We start from the raw sequence: 15,034 nt of genomic DNA on the forward strand, positions 1-15,034 counted from the left end.
TCACTTGTCTAGTAATAGAACAGCACTTCTTCAGCCTGATAAAGTTCATCTATGAAAAACCCAGAGCTAACATACTTAATGGTGAAACTGGATGCTTTTTCTCTAAGATCAGAAAAAAGACTGGACATCTGTTCTTGACACTTTTACTCAACATTATATTGGAGTTTCAGCCAGGGCAATTAAGCAAGAAAAAGAAATAAAAGTCATCCAGATTAAAAAGGAAGAAGTAGAATTATCTCTTTATATATAATGTCTTATACATAGAAAACCCTAAAGAATTCATTAAAGAATCACTAGAATTAATGAGTTCAGCAAGGTTGCAGATACAAGATCAATATACAAAATCAGTTCTATTTCTATATACCTGTAATGAAAAATCCAAAAACGAAATTAAGAAAATCTCGTTCACAATAGCATCAAAAAGAATAAAATAATTTAACAAGAGAAATATAAAACATGTACTCTGAAAATTATAAAACATTGTTGAAAGAAATTAAAGATTGAAAAAACACATTCATGGGTTGGAAGACTTGACATTGTTAAGATGGAAATACGCCTAAAATTAATCTACCAATTCAACACACTCCTAATCAGAATCCAGCTGACTTCTTCAAAGTAACAAATTGATTCTACCATTCATGTGGAATTACAAGCAACACAGAATAGCTGAAATGATATAGAAAAATGAACAAAAAAGGACTCACACTTCATAGTTTCACAATTTACTAGAAAGCAACAGTAATCAAAGCAATGTTATAGTGGCACAAAGATAGACATATAAGTGAATGGAGGAGGATGAGAGTTCAGAAATAAACCTATGCTTCTATGGTCAATTGATTTTCAAGGGTGTCAAGACCAACTAAAGGGGAAACAATAGTCTTTTTGATGAATGGTGCTGAGACAGCCACATGCAAAAATATTAAGCCTGGATCCTTACCTCACACCATGTACGAAAGTAAACTCAAAATGCAGTAGAGACCTAAATGTAAAAGCAAAAATTATAAACTCCTAGAGGAAAACCTGGGTAAATCTTAATGATCTTAGATTTGGTAAAGAATTCTTAGATATGACACCAAAAGCAAGAGCAACAAAATGAAATGAGATAAATTGGACCATCAAAATTAGACACTTTTTTTTTTTTTTGCCTCAAAGAATACTCAATGTGAAATGAAAACCAGCAGGAGGGGAGAAAATATTAACAAATCATATATCTGATAAGCGACATATCTAGAATATGTAAAGAACCATGACAACTCAAGAATAAAAATTCAGATCAAAACAATGTATTATTGGCATAAAAAAAGACACAAAGATCAGTGGAACAAAATAGCTCAGAAATAAACCCACACATTTATGGTCAATCAATTCATGACAAAAATGTCAAGAATATACAATGGAGAAAGGACAGTCTCTTCAAAAAATGATGTTTGGAGAACTGGACAGCCACTTTGCAAAAGAATGAAACTGTACCACTCTCTTACGTCATTCAAAAAATTAAATGGATTAAAAACTTGAACCTAAGACCTGAAACCATAAAACTCATAGAAGAAAACATAGACAGTAAGCTCCTTGACATTAGTCTTGGTGATGATTTTTTGGATCTGACTCCAAAGGCAAAGGCAACAAAAGCTAAAGTAACAAGTGAGACTACATCAAACTAAAAAGCTGCACAGCAAAGGAAAACAATATGAAAAAGCAACATATCAAATGGGAGAAAATATTTGCAAATCATATATCTGATAAGGGGTTAATATCCAAAATATGTAAAGAACGCATACAACTTAGTGTCGAAAGGGAGGGAAGGAGGAAAGAAGAAAGAAAAAAAAAATCATTAAAAAATGGGCAGAGGATCTGAATAGATATTTTACCAAAGAAGACCTACAGATGGCCAGCAGGTACGTGAAAAAGGTGTTCAAGAACACTAATCAGGGAAATGCAAATCAAAACCACAATAAGATACTCCCTCACACCTGTTAGAATAGCTATTATCAAAAAGACAAGTATTGGTGAGGATATGGAAATAAAAGGAACCCTTCTGCACAGTTGATACAGTCACTATGGAAAACAGTATGGAGGGTCCTGAAAAACTTAGAACTACCATATGATCCAGCAATTCCATTTCTGGGTGCTTTTGCAAAGAAAAAGTATTAAAAGATATGCACTCCCATGTTCATTGCAGCATTATAATACACACACACACACACACATGGAATACTATTCAGCCATAAAAAAAATGAAATTTTGCCATTTACAACAACATGAATGGACCATTAAGGCATTATGTTAAGTGAAATAAGTCAGAGAAAGAATTACCATATGATCTCACATGTGGAATCTAAAAAAATCATTGATACAGAAAACAGATCGGTGATTGCCAGAGGTGGGGAGTGAGAGGTGGGTGAAATAGGTGAAGGGAGTAAAAAAGTACAAACTTCCAGTTATAAAATAAATCATAGAGCTTATAATGTACAACATGGTGACTATAGTTAATAAATGTACTGCGTATCTGAAAGTTGCTATGACATTTTAAAAGTTCTCATCACAAAAAATTTTGTAACTATGGTGATGTTGACAAAACTTATTGGGTGATCATTTCACAATATATTAAAATAATAAATTACGTTATATACCAGAAACTAATATAATGTATGTCAATTATACCTCACTTAAAAGAAACAAAAGTAAAAGAATCCAAAAAAAATTTAAATCTAATAGTCTTAAAAAAGTAGAAAGCTAAGCTGAATAAAGGGAAAAATGAAGAGAAAAATCCAAAAAAAATAAGAGTCAATAAGATGATTTAACGACATTTTAGTCAGGAATCTGAAGGTCATGAAGACCATGCCCTGTTCTCAGAGCCAAGCCCTCCCCAGAAAACAGTGATTTTTTGACTCTCTGAATAAGTCAAAAAAATGATTTGAGCCTTATTATGAGTAAAGAATGGAGTCAGGCTCATAAGGCTTTCTAGACACAGACAGCTGCACCATAATATCCCTAAAACATTTATTTCTGTGTTTCAAACCAGCACTCAGAGCTTTTTCTCAGGAGGAGATGAGTTGCAGATCCACATTTTGCCAAGAATGCTGCTGAAAGAATTTTCTTATTGTGGTATATTTTATGTTAATAATATGGTAATATATACATAAAAATATGAAGCAAGCATCCATTTAATAGCTGACTACAAGGTCAAGAGCACTGCTATAAAGGTACCAATGTGCCCTCTGATGGCTCATCTCTCCTTCCTCTGGAGGTACTACCATCCTGCCTTGTTTCTCTCTTGCTTGTCTTTATAATTTTACCACCTACTATGCATCTGTAAACAACATAGTTTAGTTCTGGCATTTTTGAACTTAACATAAATTTTAAAATCATACTTTAACGGAAGTCTTCTTGGACTTGCATGTGCTTGTGAGATTCATTCACATCGGTAGTTATCGACGTTCACTGTAGTTTAGGATTCTATTATATGGATGTGCCACAATTTATCCATTTTACTTTAATGATCATTTGACTGTTAGAAACAATACTGCTGGAACATTGCAATAAGTCTCCTGGTGCACATGTGCCAGATCTTCTAGGTTATATATCTAGGGATGTGATTGATGGGTTTAGGGTATGTGCCTGTTCAAATGTAAAGTGTAATGAATGCAGAACTGTTCTCCAAAGCAGTTGTGCTGGTTTAAACTCCCTCCAGCTGTGTATTAGAGTTTCTTTCCACATTCACACTAACGTGGTATTGTTAGATTTTTAAATTTTTGTCAATATGGTAGTATGTAGTATCTGTATTGGATATTAATTAGGTATTAGTCTGCACTTCCATGAATACTAATGAAGTTGAGCATATTTTTTTATCGCCCATTTGAGTTTCTTCTTTTATGGATTGCAGATTCTGATCTTTTGTCCATTTTTCAGTGGATCGTCTTTATCTTCGATTTGTTGTTGATTTATTAAGTTCCTCCATCAATTCTTTATGAATTTTATGTTGCAAACATGCAAGAGGGCCTGGAAGCACCAGGGAAAGCTTCAGAGGAAAGATGAGGATTGCGGAAGGTGGAGTTGAAGTTCTCCAGGCATAAAGAAAAGTCCACACAGAGAGAACAGTTTATGCAAAGGTATATTTGCTTGAGGGCCTCCAATTAAAAATAACTAGAAAAAGGTAAAAAGAAGAACTACTTTCCTTCCTTAGCCCTCCTCAAGCAGATTAGATTTGTTTCTGGAGTTAACATTCTTATTTTTGAAGACTAGTTTTAATGTGGATGAGACAAATTCATGTGTTTCTCCAGCTTGGGCTTTAGCTCCTCACTGTGCCTTTGAGGCTCATCTTAGATAAAGTACGTATCTCTGGGCGAGGGGGACAAATTGGAGGAAAGCATTCTCTAAGAAAAATTGTTTTCATTGTCCAGTCTTGCTCCCTTTCAAATTTTGAAGTGTCTTAAAGAAACATTTAAATCTCCAACCTAATGAAGTTATTCATAATGAATCTATCCTTCAGAAGACAATTTATTTGTTTCTCCCTGGGAATCATTTAGGAACAGCACTTCAAAGCTTAAAATGGATTTTCCTTTTATTTGTTATCTCTGCAGTTGACAGATCTTTCTGGCCAAGCAGTGATTTGGCAATGCTTGGTTTTTAATTCCAGCTTTAAAAGTACAGTTAAGGAAAACTAATTCTAAAGCAGCATACCCTTGAAACCTTATTTGGCCCCTCATTACCTCATTCATGAGGGTGGGAAGCACTCTGGCTGGAGTGCTTTGGCATAGGCAGAGAGTGACTCTTATTTTGTTCTCTGACTGACCAGGCTTCAGAGTGGGGTGGAGAAGAACTGAAAATAGTAATTTCTTGGCTCCATTGGTCAGAAGGGAGGGCCTCTCTAAAATGGGTCCATTTACAGATGAGAAGGAGAAACAAGCTGCTGGAGGTTGACCTTACCAGTTACAGTGAGTATGATGTTAAGGCCCAGGGAAAACTTGACAGAAGTTTAGATTTATTCAAGTTATTTACGCTTGTAAAAAGATAAAGCCAAAGTATACTCCTCTTCAAAGTTTGAGTTTTCAGCTTGTTTCCAAGTTGGCATCCCCAGATTCCAGTTCTCACCTAAATTGAATGCCACTTTCCCACCTATATATTAGATGGGTGAATTTGGTCAACTGTCTTTGAAAGTCAGACACCTATGTGCTTTCTTTCACTCATTCAACCAATGTTATTAAACAAGTAACATGCCAAGCACTGCACCAGGTATAGGGCTGAAGTATGAATAAGATGAATAAAGGTTTTCTTCAACAAAACTTTATTCAAAACTAATCGATGGTGTTGGAGGTCAGGATAGATGTAACATTTGGGAAGGATTAATGATTGCAAGAGGCCATGAGGGGCCCTGGGGTGCTGGTACGATTTGCTTCATGAACTGAGTACTGGTTGTGCGTTCACTTTATGAACATTCATAAATCACTTATGATTTATGTACTCTTGTAATAATGCTCTACTTTGATAAAATTTACATTAGGAAACCATAATCTACAAACATGTATTTTCAAAAACCTTTGTGAAATTGGAATCCCTAGTACTAAAGGAGAAGATTCTTTTAGAGTTGAAACACATTGGAACTGGTTCTGGTGCATTTTTTACTAATGTTCCTCCTATTTCTCCCAGAAATTCTGGCACCACTTTGCCCCCAAACAATCATTTGGAAAGCATAACCTCAGAATATTTAGGGAATATTTTGTTATTATATTTTTTAATGTTAGGGAAGAACATGTAAGAGTGCAATAGAAAACTAAGGCACTTTCCTCCTTGCCCCCTCAACATTCTCTGAATTTGGAATTCTTGTCTCACCTTGTATTTTCCATTAGTTAAAAAGTATTAGCAACTTTTATCTGCCCATGGCTTATTATTCATGCTGCTTTAGTCTTTTTAATTAAATGTTCAAAGATGTCAATAACACTTTGATGATGGCTGTATTTGAAGAGGCTCTCCTCTGCTCTACACTTTTTAAATACGCTGTGACCAGGCCAGAGTATTTTAATAGAATGTCGCACCGTGGTGCTGTGTTCTTACTTAGCTCCCAAGGATGCATTTAAAAGTGATTAAATCTGAGAAGCCTGAGCCAAGGAAAGTTCATGCAAATATCCAGCTTCATCAACAACTAAACAACCAAGTCTCTAACACTTAATCAACTTTTTTTTAATAATATAAACTTCAGAAAGTTATCAAAATGCATGAGGCAATAACAGAACAGGAGACTTGTCTTGAGTAGTTATGACTTATAGCAATTCAATTCTTACTTTCTGATTTTATTATTTGCATTGATGTTTACTAATGTTTTAGCCTTTATAAACGTTTGTGTTAAACAAACATAGTGTGGCTTTCAGTTCATTTTAGGTCTCTTAAGTACCGTATAATTTATTTTCCAAACCCAGGGCACTTTTGAAGATGAAAGGAGACACTAAAAATAATAGTGTTAACAGGTCCACAGTAGGAGTAACCTGGGACTGGCTCAGGCAAATCAGGACACTTGGTCACCCTACTATCTTTAGATAAGGGGAAAACAAAAACAAAAACAAAAGACTGCTATCTAGTGTTCCTTAACACAAGAAGGCTGGTGATGTGTCTTATGAAGAAAATCTGTGTTAGTTAAGGCATGAGTTACAGTGGTGTTGGCCATGAGTTCAATGTTATTGAGTCAATAATATATTAAATAAGGTATCTTTAATAGAAACACATAAAATAGGGTTATGTATTGATTAGGTGACAAAACCATTGTGACCAAAGTGTTGTAGGAGCCTACCCATATTTCCCCTAGGAGCAATTCTCAGTATTCGCTAATTCAGTGTCCAGAGCAACTTTATAGAACATACTACACTAAATAATGAGAATTGACTGTATTCAAACACTTAAACCATTGTTTGGAATTGTACAACCTGAAGTACTAGAAAAAGTTAATTTGCTTAGGAATACTGAATAATTTGCTTATGAATAATGAGTATGAACCAAGATTGTGCTAAAACTGAATAACTTATAATCATCTAACTCCTGTCTATATAAAACATTTTCTTGATTCCAGAATAATCAATTCTCGTTCAATAAATAAATGATGAATTACAATGTAGTATGATGTGGCTTACACATATGAAGATGTTATTGCCTAAACTATTATAGCTCTCTTGGAAACAAAACTCAAAGAGTCAATTTTTGTTAGTTATTTCTTATGAAGAAGAAATGTATTCAAAACCATACCATAAGTGTGATAGCAATAAATTCTCAAATGTAGTATTTGGCCTATAGTTAGCTATAGGAAGCATTAAGAACTAAAACATCTGAAAAAAATTAATGGATACAGTGACCCAGCAATCGTACTTCCAGGTATTTATTCAAAGAAAATTAAAACTAATTCACAAAGATTTATGTACCCTTATGTTCATGGCAGCTCTATTTACAATAGCCAAGATATAGAAGCAACCTAAATGCCCATCAACAGATGATTGGATAAAGAAGTTATGATTCATATATACAATGGACTGTCATTCAGCCATTAAAAAAATGAAATCCTACCTTTTGTAACATGGATGGGCCTAAAGGTTAGGCTGAGTGAAGTCAGAGAAAGATAAATACCATATGATTTCACATATGCAGAATCTAAGGAACAAAAAGAACAAACTAATCAAAAACAGACTCAGAAATATAGAGGATAATCTAGCGATGGCCAGAGGGGAAGGGTGTTGAGGGGCTAGGGGAAAAGGGTGAAGGGTTTAAGAAGTACAAATTAGTAGTTGATAGATGCTCACAGGGATGGGGAGCACAGCATAGGGAATGCAGTCAGCATTAACATAATGGCTAGGTGGAAAACCAGAGGAGAGAAAGAGCAATTAGGGGGAACGTTTTATAAACTATATAAATGTCTAACTAATGTACTATATACTTGAAACTAATAATAAAATTTTTAAAAATTAATGGATATGGAATTAGTAACTAATTTCACCTTTTTGAGGAATAAGATATTCACCATTAAATTGCCTGATGATCTGAGTTTATTTTTGCAGAGTTATTAATCCTCCCAAACGGGTCCCCAACCACCAGGCTGTGGACCAGTACTAGTCCATGGCCTGTTAGGAACCAGGCCGCATAGCAGGAGATGAGCAGCGGGCAAGTGAGCAAAGCTTCATTTGTATTTGTAGCCACTTCCCAGAGATAGCTTCACTGCCTCAGCTCCACCTCAAATCATTAGGCATTAGATTCTCATAGGAGCACCAGTCCTTGGTGCCAAAAAGATTGGGAGCTGCGGATCCCAAAGATTTCATTGAATTGTCCTAAACTAAATTTCTTTACAATGTAGAAGATTAAATCTCCCAAACAATAAGCTCAGCTATTGTCTTCTCTCAGGGAGCAGACTGGACTAGAAGTCAAGAGCTCAGTGCTCTATTCCTAACTATCACGTTTAGAGTCATTCTGATTAAGCATACATGTACCTGCTTGATAGCTGCTGCTTTATATTATTTGGAAAGAACTACAACAGAGGGTCAGCTTCCCACATCAGCTGGCACAATGGAAGAATGACTACAAATTGTTGCAGTGCTGAAGTAGTAAATAACAATAACAATTATGAATATCCTTCACTTACTGTGTGCCAGGCACTGTGCTAAGCAATTTACATGTGGTAACTCAACTAGCTCTCTTAACAGCCTCATAAGGCAGTCCCATTTTCAGAGGAGGAAATGAAGAATGGAGAGGCTTATTGACTTGTCCACTATCATTCTGCTAGGGAGGTGAAGGTACCCGATTTTGAACAATACACTAACTCTGTTGCATGAACTCAAACACTACATTTTTTGTGTGTGAGTTCAGGCATGATTTTAACTTTTCAAAGTTTTGAAATTCTCAGGTGATAGTTTAAAATATATTAAGGCACACAACTCCTGATCAATATAGTGAAATTTTCTCCTGGCATCTCTCAATGAAGATTAAAATAACGGCCATAATCCTTAACAATGTCACCAAATCAATCAATTGATAAATAATAAAAGTCTTGAGGAGAAAGAAAGATAGCTGTAGTCAGGCTCCCCACCCGACACCCTCAGCAGCTTCAGAGAGGAAGTGACTCAGCCTTCTCCCCTCATGGAACCATGTGCTGGGTGTGCATGTGCAGGATACTATAACTTGGCAGTGTGCCACTACTGTTTAACCCGTGTATATAAAGGTGCTGCTGCCTTACGAGGCTGGCTGTACCTTTGCTGAAATAAAGAGCTATGTTGCAGTTGCCTACGGCTCCCTGCATTTTCTCCCAAATGCCTGAGTCTTACCCCTTACCTCGGTACCCTGAATCTGCAGCAACACATTTGGTGTAGTCAGTAGGATTCCCAGGTAAGGGAGCCGTCTGCCCTACCAGAGGATGAGAGGGACATGTGGCCCCCACAGAGCATGTGGTATCTTGTGGTGGCAGTATTGATGACTTGGACTCCATCTGAGCCTTGGGAGGCAGCTGATGGGTCCCCAACAAGTATTGAGAAGGCGCTCTGCTCCCTGAAGGAGCAGCTGCCAGAAAAAGCATGAGCTGAAGCCAGCTGAGTGTGCTGGGTGCTCTTAACAGCTTTGAAGCAGAATATGAACAAAGCTCTAGCAGAGGCCACACAATTACAGAAGCTTTGGCAAAAGGCGGATGCCTTGGACACAAGAGTACAACTGGAAGCTGAGCTCCAAAAGAGTCCACCCTCAGAGTCACCCTCAGAGGTGGAGGAAGACATCCTGGAAGAAGTCCACCTGCAAGTATGGCCCATAATACATCAAAAGGAAAGCGTGAACAGCCCCTGGGTCTGGGTGAGGTGCCAGCTGGCGGCCCCATAGTGACAGAATTCACCACATACACCCCATATACACCCATGGAATTGCAGGATTTGGGGAAACATATCAGCAGCAACCTGGTGAACTATTGCCGGCCTGGTTGCTATGCCTTTGGCATGAGGGGCCTGACAGTATCTCATGCTCCCCTGACATTATGGAGAAATTGGTATCCATAACTATACAGCCCTCATTATAGCAGCATCTACAGAACAGCCGCTGCTTGGCTCAAGGTCAGGGGGATCATACCCTGATGGAATGGCTTACTGCTGCTGTGCAGACAGTTTAGAATGACACCAAAGAACTCCCAGACCACATGAGTAAATGGCAAACATATGGTAAATTGGTGCAGATCATTCATGAACTGGGCATGTGACAAGCTATGTTTAATTTGAATAGGCGGGGACCGGAAGATGAATGGTTTACAACTGGCATGCTGGACCTAGTGTTAGGGACCACCCCCTCTACCACTTTTGGCTCTTTGGTTGCTATCCTGGCTCCCTATATGAGGAAACATATACGTGAAGTGACTACAGCAATGGCTGTTTCGGGGGATGTAGAGGGGAGACACCATGAGGCAGGGAGCAGGAAGGTCCGTGGGGTAATGCCCAGACAATCGAGGGGAGAGAAGAAAAAGGCCCTATGCAGGGTCCTGTTCGGGTTACCAGAATGCAAATGTGGACTGCAGGAGCCAATCAAAACAAAATAGAACACCAGCCTAATTCAGTGTTATTAGAACTGTGGCAGCAATTGAAACTTGAACAGCAATTCAGGCATGGACAGAAACGTCCCTCTGAAAGAGCTAGGCTGGTGGCCTTGAAGGACTTTTTGAAACCCTATATGATTAGAGAGAAGGCCAAGGTGCCCATTTGGAAGGGATAGGCGGAGACCGGAAGCCACACATGGAATTGGCAATCCACTGGTCCCCAAACAACGTGCAAAGAGTCCTAGCACTGGTGGATACTGGGGCTGACTGCAGTCTTATCTATGGAAATCCAGAAAGGTTCCTTGGACCAGCTGCCTATATAAATGGCTATGGGGGTAAGACTATTAAGACCAAAGCTGTGACTTCGCCTCTTGGAATAGGATGTTTGCCCCCATGTCTATATAAATTTTATGTTTCTCCAGTGCCAGAATATATCCTAAGGGTGGATGTGTTGCAAGGGCTCAATCTGCATGCAGGCTTCTGCTGGTGAATTTCATTTACGAATCTGAGTGGTGAAGACTGTGGTGCAGGGACATACACATCATCCACCACAGAAAGTGCCAGAACTGAGGCACATTGTCAATGTTAGGCAATATCGCTTGCCTGATGGACATGATGAAATCAGGGCTCAGATTGTGTGCCCCACCCCAAGTCCTTATATTGCCCTTGTGTGGCCAGTGAAGAAACGTGATCGCTTGTGGAGGATGACTGTGGACTATTGGGAATCGAATTAAGTGACTCCCCCACTGCATGCAGTGGTACCATCCATCCATGATCTAATGGATCAACTGATTACAAGGCTGGGAAAGTATCACTATGTCTTGCATTTGGCTAACACCTTTTTCTCCATAGATTTAGCTCCTGAAAGTCAAGACCAATTGGCCTTCATGTGGGAAGGAAGACAATGGACTTTTGTGGTACTACCCCAAGGCTATTAACATAGCTGAGCAATTTGCCATGGGTTGGCGGCCCAGAATTTTGCAACCTGGACCTGACTGGCCATGGTGGAATTGTTTCATTATGTTGATGATGTCATATTAACCCTGCTTTCCTTACAGATCAAGAAGAAGCAGTGCTGGCACTGTTGCAGCACCTGAAAACATGTGGTGGGCGGTAAATACAACTGAGGTTCAGGGACCTGGCTTATCTGTCAAATTCTTGGGTATTGTCTGGTCGGGTAAGACAAAAGTTATTCCTGACGCTATCATTGATAAGAGACAAGCGTATCCATGACGCACTACAGTTAAAGAATTGCAGAGTTATGTGGGCCTTTTTCGGTATTGGAGAGTGTTTGTGCCCCACCTAGAACAGCTAGCATGGCCATTGTATGGGCTGAGCAAGAAGGGAGCTACTTGGGACTGGGACGAAACAGTAGAGAAGGCATTGCAACAAGCCCAAGCTCTACAGATAACCGATCCAGGTAAACCCTTTGAACATGTGTACATAACAGCAGAAGGATATGGCTGGGGCCTAGGGCAATGTTCGAAATGAACTAGGACCCTGGTGGTTTTTTGGTCCCAATTATGGAAAGGCGCAGAGAGCCGGTGCTCCCTAATAGAGAAGCAATTAGCGGCTGTATATGCAGCCTTGCAGGCCACTGAGGCAGTGACTGGCTTGCCCAAAGTGCAGGTGCACACCACTTGTCCTACACAAGGTTGGTTACACACATGGATACAGGCCTCCAAAACAGGGGTCGCCCAAACTTCTACCCTGATGAAATGGCGTGACTATCTGGAACAACAGAGTACCATCGCTGATAGCCCTCAGCCATAGTATTACAGATGGTTTTAGGCTCAGTTGAGTTTACCAACTGTCAATATGCTGGATACTGCAGTTCCTGCAGATTTAGAAGTGTTCTCCCACAAAGAAGGGAAAGTGCCTGAACCCACTGATGTGTGATATACAGATGGGTCCAGTAGGGAGTAGGGAGCCAAGTGGGTAGCTATAGGGGTGCAACCAGCTACCGACCATATTTGGTATGATACAGGTATGGGCCAAAGTAGTCAGTGGGCTGAACTGTGGGCCGTATGGATGGTTAAGGCCCATGGAGATGGCCCCTTGTCTATATGCACTGACAGTTGGGCGGTGTTCAAAGGCTTAGCATTGTGGTTGCCCACGTCAAAATGGCAAAACTGGCTTGTGGGCCATAGACTCTCATGAGAACAAGCCATGTGGCAAGACCTATAGGGAGATAGGACAAGGAAAGGATGTAACTGTTTATCCCGATACGGGTCACGTCCCCTTGGTGACTCCAAGAAATGATGAGGCAGGTGTGCTCTTGCACGTGCGATGGCTGGAAAAGGCTCCTGCCACCGACGTGGTGCACTAGCTCCACAGACGATTGCGGCACAGGGGTGCTGACACTGTGTGGACAGTGCAGCAACAATGGAGCCTTCCCCTGAAGTGGGAAGATGTCTCAGGCGCCCGTGCCAGGTGTCCAGTGTGCAGATGGGATACACCACACCCTCACCGCATGATGCGGGAGCATATACGAGTAACAAGGGAAGGGGTCCATTAACCATGTGGCCCATAGATTACATCTTATGCCCTTATGGCAGTGGACACAGCTACTGGGTCGTGCAGCCACAGATCAAAAACATACTATTCAAGCTCTCAAATGCTTATATGCCTTTTACGGTAGACGGTTAGTAGTAGAAAGTGACCAGACATGAGGTCTGAACGTGGGCCAAGCAAATGAACATTCAGTGGAAATTGCATGCCCCATATAATCCCCAGGCAGCAGACATGATTGAGCTATACAACGAGCTGTTGAAACAGCACCTACGAGTAACCATCAACCCCCGGGGACTGTGAGTTTGGCTTTCTCACCTGTGGGACATGTGGTGGGGCCTGAATGAGTGACCTTGAGCTGGAGTTCCCTCTCTGGTAGAGCTGTTATGACATAGGGCCATGGCCCCAATTCAATTATGGGTCACAACCACTGAAACTCTGTTGAAACCTGGTAACATACTCCTACCTGCCCCTACTTGTCTGAAAAGGGAAGATAGAGTGCAATGGACTTGGCCATGGAAAATAAAGGCCCCACATTGCCAGTGGGTAGGCCTAATAGCCCCATGGGGCAAGGGGCTAGAGGTGAACTTACAGGTATTTCTTGGATAATGGCTGATTAGCTACCACAAATAACTGTGAGATATCCCACCAGAGAGACAGATGAAGAAGAAAGTATCATCCTAAGGGGAACCTTTGTGTTTTCACGGTGGCCTATCATGAATTCTCCCAGACAGTGTCATGTTGACACAGTACGATCAGTGCCACAAGGGGAACGGTTATGGTACTGACAGCCAGGCCGCTCCCCCTCAGCAGCAACGATCTTATCGCAAGATAAGACACTAGCTTGCGTCTTACCTGATGGAAAAGACTTACCTGTGTTGATACTGTTGTCCTCCCTTTCTTTCCGACCGTGGGCCGCTTTACGCGAATACGAATACCATGGTTGATGGGGCACGTACCTATGCCACAAATGTCTCACGCTGTTGGGTCTGCACAGAGTTTCCTGTTAGAGCCTCTGCAGGATTGCCCTGGCATATACATGCAGCTGATGTCACAGCACGGAATCGGCTGACCCACTGGGGACCCCAGTCACCTGACTGGACCGTCATCCATACTTGAGTGGATACACAACGAAGAACTCGGCATGGACTGGATAAACCCTTACTGGGGTACTTGGTACATGATGATACCATGTACCATGGTACTTGGTACATGGTCATGGCTGACTAGTGAAGGGGTGAAGGTAACTGGGGATGTGCCCCATTGTATTGAAAGAAAGATGGGGTCCCTACCATTAGGGTGGGTGCCATGTCCTCTGTGCCAAAACATATCTACTATTTCATTCACCACGCATTGGTGGACAGGACAAAAGTATGCCGGCACCCACCCGACTATGATTTTACCCCAGGAAGCCTATGGGTATGTGAGGCCCATGGGAGGCCCTATAGTCCCTCAAATTGGACAGGCCGCTGTACTTGTGGATGCCCATGTTTGCCAGCAACTGTGTGGCAGATGCTCCCACAGTGCCTCACAAATCGGGATATGTATTATTCACAACATGTCCGTACTAAGCAAACCCCATGGTGGCATTAACCCTTAGCCATCTTTCTGCCTGCGGCAGTTAACATGGTAGTTGAAATGCAAGTGACAGCTTTGGCAGAACATACTGCTCGAGCCTTGAATTATACTCATAAAGCCCTCGGTCTGGTAACTGATGAAGTAGATCAAATTAGGAAAGTAGTATTGCAAAATCTTATGGCCTTAGACACCTTGATTGCTTCCTATTGGGGCACTTGTGCTGTTCTCCACACTAAATGCTGTATCTACATCTCAGACCACTGGCACAACATCTCACAAGCCTTAGTAGATCTCTCCCTAGAAATACAGGAAGCCTAGCAGCTAACAGGGGATTCTCTGCAGGAGTGCTGGGCAGGCCTAATGTCCACTTGGCACTGGGTCTTAGCTCTCCTAGGAGGTGGAGCCTGCCTTCTA

Source organism: Pteropus vampyrus, unplaced genomic scaffold, assembly GCF_000151845.1.
Source record: "Pteropus vampyrus isolate Shadow unplaced genomic scaffold, Pvam_2.0 Scaffold55, whole genome shotgun sequence".
In the NCBI taxonomy this organism is placed as follows: domain Eukaryota; kingdom Metazoa; phylum Chordata; class Mammalia; order Chiroptera; family Pteropodidae; genus Pteropus; species Pteropus vampyrus.